The sequence below is a fragment of the Calypte anna genome, chromosome 3, assembly GCF_003957555.1.
Source record: "Calypte anna isolate BGI_N300 chromosome 3, bCalAnn1_v1.p, whole genome shotgun sequence".
NCBI lineage: Eukaryota > Metazoa > Chordata > Aves > Apodiformes > Trochilidae > Calypte > Calypte anna.
The window spans coordinates 24837148-24850940 of NC_044246.1; the positions used below are offsets into that span (position 1 = coordinate 24837148).

At 39.4% G+C, this 13793-nt stretch overlaps 1 protein-coding gene across 16 annotated transcripts in view; it reads right to left on the bottom strand.

Annotated features, from left to right (window-relative positions):
• The window catches only part of ESRRG (estrogen related receptor gamma), a 401340-nt gene that overhangs the window by 362632 nt on the left and 24915 nt on the right, over positions 1-13793 (bottom strand). Inside the window, exon 1 of one of the 16 annotated variants that reach the window (XM_030448183.1) lies at positions 8590-8607. The exons of the other annotated variants lie outside the window; for them this stretch is intronic. The gene's annotated coding sequence lies outside the window, so the exon portion shown is untranslated. Of the gene's footprint in view, positions 1-8589; positions 8608-13793 lie in introns of those variants that run through there. 16 annotated transcript variants of the gene reach the window in all.

Consider the following 13793-nt stretch of genomic DNA (forward strand, 5'->3'; position numbering starts at 1 on the left):
CTAGGTTAAACTCTCCATCTACTCAGACATATTTGCAGACTCATGACCTGTCCTCTATCCTCATTATCACATCATTTCTGATAGCTGAACATCTTAGAAATTATATTCAAGGGGGTTGTTATAAATAAAGGAGACTAACAGAAACCTAAATACAGACTTCTGTAACACAGGAATAACTGCCTGAAACTTCTTATGGCTCCTTTCTGTCAAGGAGTTCACATACTTTACAAGAAAACAAATATTCCTACAAAGGAGGTATTGCTATTTTTCCTTTTTCAAGGCCTCTTATGATTAGCATCCAAAATCTTGATCCTCAATTTCCTATAACTGCAAAAACTGGGCAAAAAAATCATGCCCTGCTTTGCATTAAGGCCCACGGACTTTTCAGTTTCTATGCTGATATAATTTAAAATAATATGGTCAAAATAAATAATAGAAATTTTTAAAACACTTGTCTTTGGCAGTATTTTTTTTTTTATTTCATAATATTACTAGCATTGATATCTTTCCTGTAAAGATCAAACATAATGTGATGCTGAGGATTCTGCTGAAGTCTGTACAGGGGTTTCTGTCCCCAGTGAGACGAGCACTGCAGGAGTAGAAAGAATCTACAGTGATATCAAGACCAATTCCCACTGATCTCAGCAAAGCCAAGACTTTATCCTGTATGCTTTGCCATCTAGCTGGAGAACTATTTCATATGCAAAGATCCTCACTTACCTACATCCTCCTACAAACCAGAGTGAGTTCTCTGCTGCCTCTTCTTCACCCACCTTGAGAGGGCCCTATCAACAGTCACACCTTTTCTATATTAGGTCTCTATGGCAAAAAAATATTATTACCTTTACTTAAATCAGTGTATTTTTAACCAGGGCAGGACCCTGCAAACACAACAAAGTTTCAAAACAGTGATTTGCAGCCCAGTAGACTGGACTGGCATATATACTCCTGATTTTCACCCCACAAAGAAGTAACCAGCATTTACTTCTGAGTGAGGGACACAATTTTAAAGGTACATATGCCCTTGTGCCTCTTCTCATACATAATTTCTTATATTTTGTCAAAGGGACCTGCATTTTGGGTATGAATGGATCTGAGAATTCCTAGTTCAGCATGAGCACTGCTGTCAGAAAAAGATACCTCTAACTGTCCTTGTGGCATCCATCCTGTGGGGACACATGAGTCAGCCAGACACATACATTTTAACCTTTTCACTAGGAAAAAACAAAACAAAACAAAACAAAACAAACCACCCTCTTGCTTCATCTGGTTGTTGTACCCTTCCCTTTATTTCCAGGTTAATCCTTAGTTATGGTTATTGTTCCCAGTATTTCATTTTGCAGGATGCTATCTGGCTAAGTGAAGTCATATCTCCATTTTATATGAGGGGAAGAAAAAAAAAATAATACTCTCACCTGTAGTCCTTTACCCATAAAAACAACCCATAAAAATGCCTTAAAAGAGGCAGGCAGCAGACTTGCCTCCTGTACCTCTGCTGCTTTCAGAGAGGAAAAACAAATAAGCTTGACGAGGCTCAAAACCTTGCCCTGAAAAGACCTCTCATTTGACACAGGCTTTAAGCACATCCCTGGCACTGTCATGAAGCCCCCAACCTGACAGGGAGCCAGGAAGCCCAGCGTGCAGACCTGCTCCCAGCCTTGGGAAGTGATGGTGAGCAAGGGAGACCAAACTTCCTCCTGGCGTGCAAAGTCAGGATTCAATTTTCTGGAAGGTTACCCCAATAATTAAAAGGTTCTGTAATTTATCCTTAAAAGCTGGTCATGACAGGATCCAGCAGAATCGATCTGTTACCTTTTACCTCCGCATGCACTGTGCATGTGCATATCATATGTAATAGGCTTTACCAGATGAATGCTGGCAATATTTTCCACTAATTGCGAGAGTTACTAAACCGAACCTTACCTAAAATTAAGTTGACTATTAAAAGCTCAATGAGTAACCCAGCAAACGGAAGCACTGTATATATAGGATTTAGCAAGCACGCAAGTGATCTGGCAACCACCACAGCACAATATTTGCTGAACTTCCTATACCTAAAATTGGTTCCATACAATAGTCAGACCTTCATTATGTATGATGATTTAACACTCACAGTACCAGCTGCCTCCTGCAACTGGCCAGCAATGAGTTTCTTAATACCAATTTATTGTGCTATACCTAATTTCTACTTGGTTTTATCACGCTGCATAACATGTTAGTGTCTTCATGGAAGTCCAGGAGCAGATCTCCTGCAGTAAAAAGAAGTAAGACAGCAAGAAAGGAATACTCACAAAACTTCTCCGAACATATTTTACAAAACTGTTTGCCCTAGAAATGCCACAATGAAACTATGTGACAAATAATTCAAATGTACAAATGGAATGATAAAAGATGTGCATAGGAGCCAATATTTGTATGTATCAAAATATGAACATAAATGTGTAATAATTCAAGCACGCTACTCTGAAAACACAAAGTTAGTGGATTAAAAGTTACAGGTTCATTTATAACATATACTCTTCATTAAAATAACAGATCTCCCTGTATCAGTTTTAAAAATACATCAATCAGTTTTAAAAATACATCAATAAAATTCTTAGCTATTAAGATGTCAATATCATAGGCAGTCCTACAAATTTTAGCTACCTCAACATAAACACAACAGGACTTTGTGAGGAACACACACTGCAATTGTTATTACATGTTAAGTTTTTCACTATATATAGACTCTTCATGATTGCAGCTTCTAAATTTTCAAAGATTTTATCTTTTTTGGTCCTTCTATAGTTTTTAGGCTATAATATACATACAAATACATTTTAGGCCATTTATATATATACACAAATACATTTTACATTCTATATTGTTGTTTTCAGGACTGGACCTATGTACATAAATCAAAAGCAGTAATAAATAATATTAAGGTTGCATGCAGTCTAGCTGTCTTTGAAAAATTAAAAAACTAAAATTCTCTAGAAAATGGTCTCTCTTTCCAGAAAAAAGAAAAAAAATGCTCTTAACTATTAACATGGAAAAAAGATAAAGGCAATTGCTTGCACAAGTTCTGCATAAAAAGAGGGAATGATTCAGGATAAATTCTAACAAGTTCCCTAAATACTTCCCTCTCAGAAAAAATCCAATGTTTCAAAAAATAGAAGGTCAAAGTGAATGTATGCAGAGTTACATGGAAGAGTTAAACTTATTGATGAAAGACTATTTGCTGATAACAATGCACCTATTTGGAATAGGATAGCATTTGGGACTACTTGAACAAAAGTCTACAGAAAACTGATAAATCAAGGAACTGAGTAGGATTTAAACAAACAACAGACATGGCTGAGAACACATGAAATGTCATGAGTACAGCTGAGAAATAAGTGATGGCACAGGACCATTTATTCAGCTACTAACAAGACACTATTTGCTTTGGTCTCCGCAAAGCGAGACAGCCATCAATCCAGCCACAGCTCCAGAAATTCTTGAGACTAAAGCCCTAAAAAAGTTATTATTGTTTCTGGGTGCACACACACAACACCCCAATAAGTCTGGCTTTCAAAAACATCCACTATTTATCACAGAGTCAGGTGAAATCCTGAGTGACCTCTTGCAGAAAAGAGTTCTTCCCCGCTAAAGCACTTCCCCCAGAATTGCTGTTACAAAACACTAGGGCCTGAATTCTCCAAGAAAACCTCCAGGACCAATAATAATTTCACACCACAGTAACCAACTTGAAGGTGCTTTGCTTGTGTGATAGAATCCTCAGCCCTGTCAGCCTGCATCTTGTGCAGTGACAACAGATTCTTGAGCAGCCATCAGCAAGCAAAGAACATTCCAAGACTGCCAGCAGAAGACAACAGAGGCCATGCACACCTGAAGTCCCAGCTGTTCTCTAGGATCTATGTGTTTAAACAGTGATACTCAAGTTTCTCCATTTTGGTATTTTTTTCAAGGTTCCCAAGCTGCTCCTGAAAGAAACCTAGTGGCAGGTCCTTTACTTCAAGGACACAGCTGGAGAAAGTGAGATACATCACACACAGAAAGCCAGTTTTCCAAGAGGAGCTCATGGTTTCTTAAGCCTGTTGGGATGTAAGGGGAAAGATGGAAGCAAAGAGGCTCAACCTTGTCAGGATGGAAGCACTTGAGGACATCCAAAGCAGCTATTTGGCCACCTGGGAAAGCCTGATATTGAAAACAGAGGCACTCACACAGGTTAGGCAACTTCTAAGGTTAGGTGGCAGTTCAGTGGGGATCCTGAGGATCTCAGTTTGGGCTTTCAATGCCTAAATCCTACTTAAGTCCCACTTAAGGCATCTAATCCTTTTGTGGATCTGGATCTAAAGCCTTGCCAGGAAGGAGAGATTCTATGCATGCAAAAACTGATGGTCAGTGACAGTCTGGTTCTGTTAAAACTAAAATACACAGAGAACAACCTTAGTTTGTACAAAAGAATAATGCAGAATAATCAAAGATGTGTTCTAGTCATGGAAAGTTAATGCAGCTGATACAGATCACAGTCCTGTCTTTAGACGCCACGACAATTTTGCTGACCTGAAGAACATTATAATCCATAAATTGTGGGTCTTCAATAGCCCATGGGAAAAAGTATAAATGTTCTTAAGACAAAATGACTAGAGGAATCCTCAGAAGAACTTCACTTACCCACACCAGGGAAGAGGTAAAACTAGAAAGGAGCAGAAATTTATAGAACACTGTGATGCTTAACAATTCGAAGAACAATATTCTGTCATTCAGTGACTAACTAGTTTGCCATGCTCCATGAAATTAAGAGGTTTCAGTCCAGCTCCTGATAGCCAGGAGTCCACCCAACAAAAGCTACTGATACACTTCTCACTTACATGCAGTGCTGTTGGCTGTCTCAACCATGAAGTGTGAGTAGAAGTGGATACCAGTTTACCCTATATTCCCTACACCTGGTCAAGACTGCTTGATATGAAGGTGCCAGGTGCCTGTACTTACACCATTTGACTGTAGTTGAGAGGACTGCCAATTCAATATTTTCATATACAAGAGATATCTAACTGACAACAGTTGTCTTTGCATAAAAGTAGTAGATTAAATTACAATAATAAAATAAAACTTTTGTTATTATTTTCTACTACAGTGTTTACAAAGGACATATCATTAATTATTACTAATTATTTTATTGGTAAGTATTTCTGCTGATGCCTAAGTATGCACTGCAACATTTGCCTGACTGCACACACTGAGACTTCTCTATAGATAAAACACCAAGGTCTCCATTTTAGGGATTTAAATCCATTTTCACAGATCTCTGTTTCAAATGAGAAGTCTCCTGCAGCACCTGAACTTGATAAACTGGGAGAAAAATAATGGGACTTGCCTCCCAGTTCTTTCTATCTGCAGATGGGCACAGAACTCTGGCAACTCACCCACTAACTCCTGCAAGTTTTGTGTGAAAACTCAGTATTTGATGCAAAATACAGGAGAGGAGACAAGAACTTATGCCACAGATGATAAAGATGCTAAAGATTTTTTGACTAAGAAAAAGTGCCCATTGTACAGTGCCAGTGAAGTCCATGGAACCACAGTGCAGTCCTGCATTCCAGAACACTGCATTATCTGTCCACACTGAAGCTTGGTTTCTTCTGCCAGACAAAAATGATTCAAATGCCATCCCCTCTCCTGGTTGTCAAGGGGTGTAAGAATTAGTAGTGGTTTGTAATGAGGTTATGGTAAGAAAGCTAACTTGGGTTCCCCCACTTACTTGGATATTGGTCTTGAGACTCAGTGTGCTTTCACCTGCAGTTTCCTTTCAGTTCTGGATTTGTCCCAGGATATCTATGCAAGGTCAAGGTGATATCTTTTCTGTCTAGCCACATCCTCCTTTTTTGCCAAGTGCTAACATAATTATAGGTCTGATTTACAGAGTACCCCAATATACTCTTTACACTGACAGAGACAAGCAACAGAAAATATTTTTCAGTTTGGCATTTTTTCCCCAAATATTCCTGCTAAAGTACTTTCTTTTTACTCCTCAAATGTATTTCTTTTCAGTAGAACTCAGTCTATTTTTGCCTGCTGTTATTCTATTTATAAGCTAAATCTTACCTTCCCAACTCGCACAAGCAATTGCCCCTCTGTCTGGCAAGGCAGATCAGAAGAACAGGGAATGCAGGATTTGTCCTGTACTTACCTATGCATTTTAGTTTCAACCTATGCTTGACAGAGACTAGTCAGCTATAAGTAGATTGATGAGAAACTGTTTGAAACACCTTGGTTGAAAAATATATAAATCATAATTACTCATAAAACAACATAGATGTATGTGACATCTATGAAATAATGAAAGATCCTAGATATAACCAAAGTTAAGGACTTGGAGTTTTATAATCTAAATTTTGCAAATAATATAAATGTTGCAATGAGTAAATAGACAAAACAGTAAGTCAGTATACTGTAAGGTAACAGTGCTGTCTACAGAACAGTAAGGGTTACATTTTTGTAGAGAGGTTTAGGAGGCCACGAAAGTTGTGAATTTTGATTCACACTGATTTGAACTGTTATATTAAATAACACACAATGTTATTTTTGTTTGCATTTCTTCCTGACTGCTATTCCCATTCCAGGTTCCTCCCTGCACAAACACCACAGGCACAGCAGGGAAGTAGCACCCAGGAACAAATTAAGGGAGAAGCATTAGTGGAATGCAGCAGACTTGTGGGGGAGACCCATTTACACAGAAAAAGTGCTTAAGCAGGGACATTTGAGCAATTGTCTAAGCGTGTGTGTACGTAAAGAGGTTTGGTGAGCGCATGCCCAGGGAGGAGAATTTGGTTATGGTTAGAATTTGTGAGTGACAGCCATGTGACAGCTGGGAGTCAGCAGAGATTTTGTAGGGATGGAAATTCCTGAGATAGGACACACGACTGCTCATGCGATCTGCATGTGCCTATCACCATGCTGTATTATAATAGCTAACACGATGGTTTACCAGTTCTCCAAAAGAAAGGCTACAAAATAAGAAGTGGATTTGAGGAATGGTGGATGAGAGATGAAAGTCGTAACATTTAAAAGCTAAGGGATAAATATAACTTGTTTTCATGTTATTGAAACAAGCAAACAAAAATCTCCTACCAATGCACACAACAGTACTAAAACTTGCATTTCCATGATTTATCTTTAGTGACAGGTTAATTCCTTAGAAAATAGTTTTTTTTTTTTTCTTACTAACTTACCTAGAAAGGCCTCAATCCTACAAACACAAATAGGAAATTTTAAGTATATGGATAATCCCATTGATTAGAGTTATTCGTGCATTTTCAGGATCAGGGCCTAAGCCATAACATGCAATTAAGCAGGGGCATTTCCAAAGAACTGCCTCATTTTCACTTCTGGGGGGTCTTAAGCAAATGTGAAGCCAGCGGAGATGTGCAATTTAAATCAAACCTGAAAAACTGAAATACTTTCCCTTTAACACTGAATTCAAGCCGATACAGTATCACATGACCTTTACCGTAATTTCTATTAAAATCATTTCATGTCTGGTTGCTTCTGCTATCCTGGCTCATTTGTATTGTTTACAACAAGTCATTGCTCTCGACAGTTAGTGGTGGCTGAATCCATGGTTACCAGTTTTTACATTCACTGGTTAAATGGAATGCAGCTCTTCAGTGGGGTTTCATAGAGAAAGCTCTTAAGAAACCACAGTCCAGCTATCAATCAGGCTAACCTGGGATAAATTAATCTGATAAACAGAAGTATCATTGAGTATGAAAAATTTATTGAAAGGGAGCTCAAGGCTTTTATTAGTCAGAGGCGCAAAAGTGGACGCGTTCAGGTCAGACTTAGCGCAGGGAAGACTTAGGTTATGTGGTCTACATCTGACATTCATCCATGTTGTGCCTTCTCTGGCGCTCACTGCTAATAAAACTATACTGTTTAAGGCTTTAAAAAAAAAAAAAAAAATCTCAAACACTTATTTTACCAGAAATGTGTTCAGAATATAAACAGTGCTTAAATACAGGTTCACCCAGACTGCAGTCCTGGCAAAGTAACTTAAACAGACACAGTAAAACACAAAACAGACAGCCTTGAGTAGGATTCAATTAAGACAAAACCCACCCCAAACAGTGCAACGTTGTTAATGACTAAATTATGCCTGCAAATAAATATATTTTATTGCTACCTTAGAACAATACAGACTAGTTCTGTTTGCCCTGTTATTTATAGTTTGGCGTAGGGTGGGGTTGCCAAAATCAAAAAGCAAAGCAAAAACTTATTTGCAAGATCGACCCCCAAACCCCTTAAAATGCCTAAAAAACATAAGAAAAGTTCACCATAGTTTGCTGGCTACAATAATTGTCCCACAAGCTACATGAGAGCAACAAATAGTTAAATCAAACATATTACTACTAGCTCATCTACTGCAAAGTCACTGTATCAGAAGCCCGAATTGATTTGTTTCCTTAGAACAAACTGAAAATTAATGTAACATAACATCCGAAAAAAAAATCAAAAAAATCCCTCCTGCCCTGCTAGTCGGATATTCTATAATGGTTGATTGCAGCTTTGCACCATGCTATTGTTGCCTATATCATACATACTTACAGGTTCTGGGTTCTTCCAAGAGTTTGGTGCAGTTTCAAGGACAAATGTCTTAAGGAAGTCTTGCTACTGTGCAGCAGCGATCCTAGCTCTGATCTCATTACATGAGCAAAGTGCTACGGCTGACAATATAAAGGAAACTTCCTGCATGAAGAAGAAATCTTGGAAAGTCTCAGGGTTAAAAAGGCTGCTTAAATGTGCTGCCTGATTTGCTCCCTAGTTGTGTATACACAGTAGCAGCTGATCTCTGTTCGCAGCCCCGCAGAAGGAAACCTTTGCTGAAAACCAATGGCATCACATTTCAGTAGAGCTACTGCCAGGCTCTGGAAAGCAAAGCAACCTTTGACAACTTCACCCAGTTTGAATCACCGGCATTTGCTGCATATCCTGCAGGACTTTTGGAACTGTATATTTACTGTCTTCTTTTTATTAATGCTGGTCTGAAACCCTGCATCGCAGGCAGTCGAGATACAAGCACAAGTCTCCCTCACTGTAATGTGAGGGTTTGACTGTGTCATGACTGTGAACTGCAGAATTCACCACAATATATTGTGCTTTGTCTTGATTGTGGCATTTGCAGATGAGAGGCTGTTAGCTGCACTCAAAAGCATTTTTTGCCTGAGAACTGCTAAATTAAGTGCAATAAGCATCCTGTTTATCCTAAATTCATCCCGAGCCTGCCTTGCATCAGTGACACACTTCTTAGCACTTCTTTTTTCGGACACAGAGAACACGCTGAAGATTTTGGGAGTGGGAGGGGGCTGGTTCTTTCATTTAATACTTTATCTAGAGCCTTTTTGCACTGTCCCCGCTGGGCTAAAACCGTGCAGCCCAACACCCTAAATCTGGCAAAGTTTGGTATTCTGACCAAAGGCCCAGTGTGATTCCAAATATCTGTTAGTGCCTCCTTAGCTCCTGCCTCAGCCCTCCAGCACCAGCCAGGGATGCATCAGCTTCTGCAGTTCTTGTTGCTCTCTGAGTAAACTAATAAGACCAGAAAAGCAAGGTTTAAAAATAATACATCTGCTAGTGCCATTTCAACTCATAAACTGGAAAGCAATACTCCAGTAATTAATTTGGATTTAGTTGCTTCACCATGTAGCTCAAGGTGATTCTCCAGAGGGTAACTGGGAGCATGCATTCCCCTGGCACACAGTCAGAGCTTGACCATTGAGCTTGCTTGCTGCTTTCCAAACAGGAACTACTTCTCTCTCCAGGATAACAATCAAAGCTCAGACACAAAACCTGGAAGAGCCCCTTTGAAAAGTGCACTGCTGCAGAGTTTGGTTAGGAGTAGTTAAGGGTTTTTTCTGGGCATTTGTAAGACACATTATTCACCACCCTCTCTTCCCCTCAGGCGCTATGACTATTCTAGCTACTAGTATATTGCGTGTTATTTCTTTAATATTTTGAACTTTATTCTAAAGGGCAGAAACCAAAACTGACAGTACATCAAGCCAGAATGCTCTATGGTTCAAACAGCAAAATAATTGAGATCCTGTGCATACACAACATCTGAGTATGTGTATGCACATTGCATATGTGAGCACACACTCACTCACAAGTACAAACAAGTAGCAGGGTTTGTGGCCCAGTTTCCTAAGGTACTTATAGTTCATGTCCGTACCTCCCTTCAATTAAAAAAAAGTAGCAACAAGCAAAACCTGATTAGTAAAACATTAAAATACTTTTTTTTATAAAAGGCAGACACCTTTCATAGCAGGGTAACCATACTGATTCAACATTAACTTCTACCCAAATTTGCCTCTCTCCTTTGGGAGATAGAACCTGTCCACCCCTGCACCTTGTCACACCAAAGAAATGAAAGCGTATGATGGCATAAGCAAGATTAATCTTGCTCTTCTCCCCAAAGACACAGTGCAAGGCAGGGAATCAAAATCCTGGCTGCCAGGCTGGGCTCAGTGACTACCTGCGTTACCTCTGGCACATCACCTCACCTTTCCGCACCTAAACCAGCACCATCACATTCAATGTGTGTTGCAAAAGCACAGTTTCTGCATTGCTCAAGCTGAGAGACAGGGGTTTCATGTCAGAGGAAGGTAAAGGACTAAAACCTGAGGTTATACATCCAGCTTGCAACTGTGCCATAAGAAGGGCCACAGCCTTGGACTGCCTGCTTTCTGTGCTGCAGTGCCCAGCCAGCAGCTCAGCCTCTCCGTACCTTGTCCTCAGTCCTTGCCCACCTGGTCTCTTTTGACTGTAATATGGCAGGAGGAGGGGCTTTTTTCTGTTAAAAATTCAGTACAGAGTAAAACAAACTCTTTTTGTCAGGTGGAACACATGGCACCAATTTAAGACAAGTTTAAAAAAAAAATCCCTGTGGAAGCAGAAATTTCAGTGAATGAAGTTTCCTCCTCAAGAGCCTCTTTAAAGGCAAAGTCTGTGCAGAAAGGCTGAGTCTCCCAAATGCAGTACGAGAGGAACAACTGAACTGTACTCAGCACTCCTACCCAACACAGCCCAGCCCGCACTTTTCAGGGTTGGAGGATGTCTACTTCAGGCTAGACTTGACTTCTTATCTGTCCCATCCATCACATATGGGTCCATACGGATCCAGGGACAGAGCTCCTTCAGGTCTCTTCTTTTATGCAAGTATACACCGATCCCAATCACAGAACACACAGGAACTGCCAAAACTTTCTCCTCTCAATCTTCCTGGCTATACCTCAACCTGCAACACCCAGTCTTCCCTTTTCTCTCCTTCCTGATTTTCTCTTTAATTTTTATTTTCACAGAGTTGCATAAAGTAGGGAGCATAGTAACAATTCAAAGTTCCTTCTCCAACCTCCTGAGGATGGGATAAAGTAGCCTGGCTATTAAAGAGAGGCTACAAAAAATGTTCGGAGAGGATAGAGAACAAGAGCTAGGCAAGAAATGAAGAAGGGGAAGCTGATCCCAAGATCATGGAATGTCAGAAGCTGTAGGTCTCCATTCCTCCTCTACCATGCCCAGAGGAAAGAGTGGCCCTTGGAAACCAATCCCTCTTCAGAAGTCTAAGCTAGCACTGGTGACCAAGATGGCACCTCCCATCCATCAGTTGCAACAATGTAATAAACTTTTTTAATAAACAAGGTTCTTAAAATTCAAAGACATCAAGAGGAAGACATTTAAGTCTAGTACTACACACAAGTAAACCAGAAAAAATTCTCAATTTCAGCATCAAGCTCAGGATATTTGTTGTATATTTTAAAACCCTGTTTTCAGGAGTCAAGTATTCAAAGACCAGCATTCTCTTTTAAAGAGATTTCTGGCACTTGTAATAAAAGAGGAATGATTGAAAATAACCACAATAAAACACAAGTCCAGACACTTTTAGAAGTCAAGCCTTTTAGCTAGTCTCAAACTTCTCAGTAAAATTTTCAGTTTTAATGATCCATCTCTGAATCCAATAGGCATCTGCAAGGTAGTCAGAGCTAGAGCTGGAAGGCCAGACTCCAAGAAACACACCCTACCTGTTTTATTCAGACACTTAGGATTTTGTTTAAGTATGAAGTCCAAAACTTCATTTATCTAGAGCTGCTTGATCTCTGCACAGATCCTGAATGTCTCCTACCCCCAGTCTGTCCACATGCACATTAACTGTAACTTCTAAGGTTTTTTTTTAGGATTTTAATGCAATGTGTATGGAAGAGCTTCCTATTGCACACCAAATGACTACTATGTCCTCACTGAAATTCCTCCATCGAAGGCCCTTCTCCATTTTTATCAATTAGGACTTTAAACCAAAACTCATGGAATCATCAAAAATATTTATGCCTAAGAGATGTGGCACTCTCAGCAGCAGCTCAGCACTACCTGATCACTGAGGATTCCCATTATTTTTTATTTTACTATGCGTACATTTTGTGCTATGTGTACAATTAAAAATGCTTTCTAAAGTATCTGACATACTTTGAAAACAATGTAGGGGATAATATAAATGTAAATATCGCCATGGAGGCATCATGACAAATTTGACATTTGGAATAATTCATTCAAGGTGTCTAGATCCAATTTAAATTCTTCCCCACTTTAAACCAAGGCTTCACAACCAGATGAACTTAAACCAAGGTGTACAACTTCATGCTACACTGGTAATCCACGCTAACTAGGAAATAAATTTTCAGTGATTAAGTTGAATTGTTCATACAAAATGCCAGCTTCAGCTTTTCACCCATACAAAATAGCTTAGAAAATATATACTGCATGTGTTTATTATAGCTACAGTTGCTATGAACATCTATAACTCTCCAACAATTTCTTTGATTTATGTTCAAAAACATACAGGGCATGAAATGATGCCTGCAACCTTACATTTCCCTCAAGAACATTGTGGGGAGAAGATATATTCTAAAACATCATGTTAGATTCCTTGTTATGTCTCCTTTTTAAAATAAATGTATGATAATCAATTACACATGCTTCAAAGCAACGGCCACTAGTTTCCCTAACAGAAAAGCTGTATGAGAAAAGTTCCATTTTCTTTCCCCTAATGCTTGAGTTATAATAGGAGATCTTGTTCAGATATTAAAGAAAAAAATGTATTATAAAACATGGGCCCTGCTTAACTCATGTATGCATACTCAGGTTTGTACTTGCCTAGACTTGACTTAAGATTTTCAGAGAAGTAACATCTCCACCGATCAACTTGCTAATAAAAACATTTGTGTGTGAAGATCTTGCACCTAATCTCCTTGTCATAGATGTAGTAATCCAACTGATGTCAAGAGAATAGCTGAGATGGTAAGTTAACGTATCAGTCTCAACTTTCCTTTCAACCTCAGTATATAAAACATTAATTTAAGAAGTCCACCCAGCTGTAGCTTCCACTAGAAACACAAATGTTTATAGATGTTTATAGGAATATCAGTTAAGCTGAATGGAAGCTCTGCTATTAATGCTCATGCATCTAAGACTGGACTTTGCAGATCTGCCTGGACTCCTGGCAGGTGTTGAAGCACATGTTTTCTCCAGGGTATTGGGACCAATGGGTTATACACCATTACCAACCTCAGGCAGCACCCTTGCCCATGATGGGGTGACTGGAGTGGCTTGGAAGGTGTACAGCACATGGTACTGGCCATAGGGAAGGTCAGGACCTTTAGTTTCATCAGCACCAGGCAGTTAGTGCTGCTTGCACCCCAAACAGGGAGCTCCTGTTCCCTTCCTCCTGGACTTTTAAAGCCTTGGGCTACACTGCAAACTAA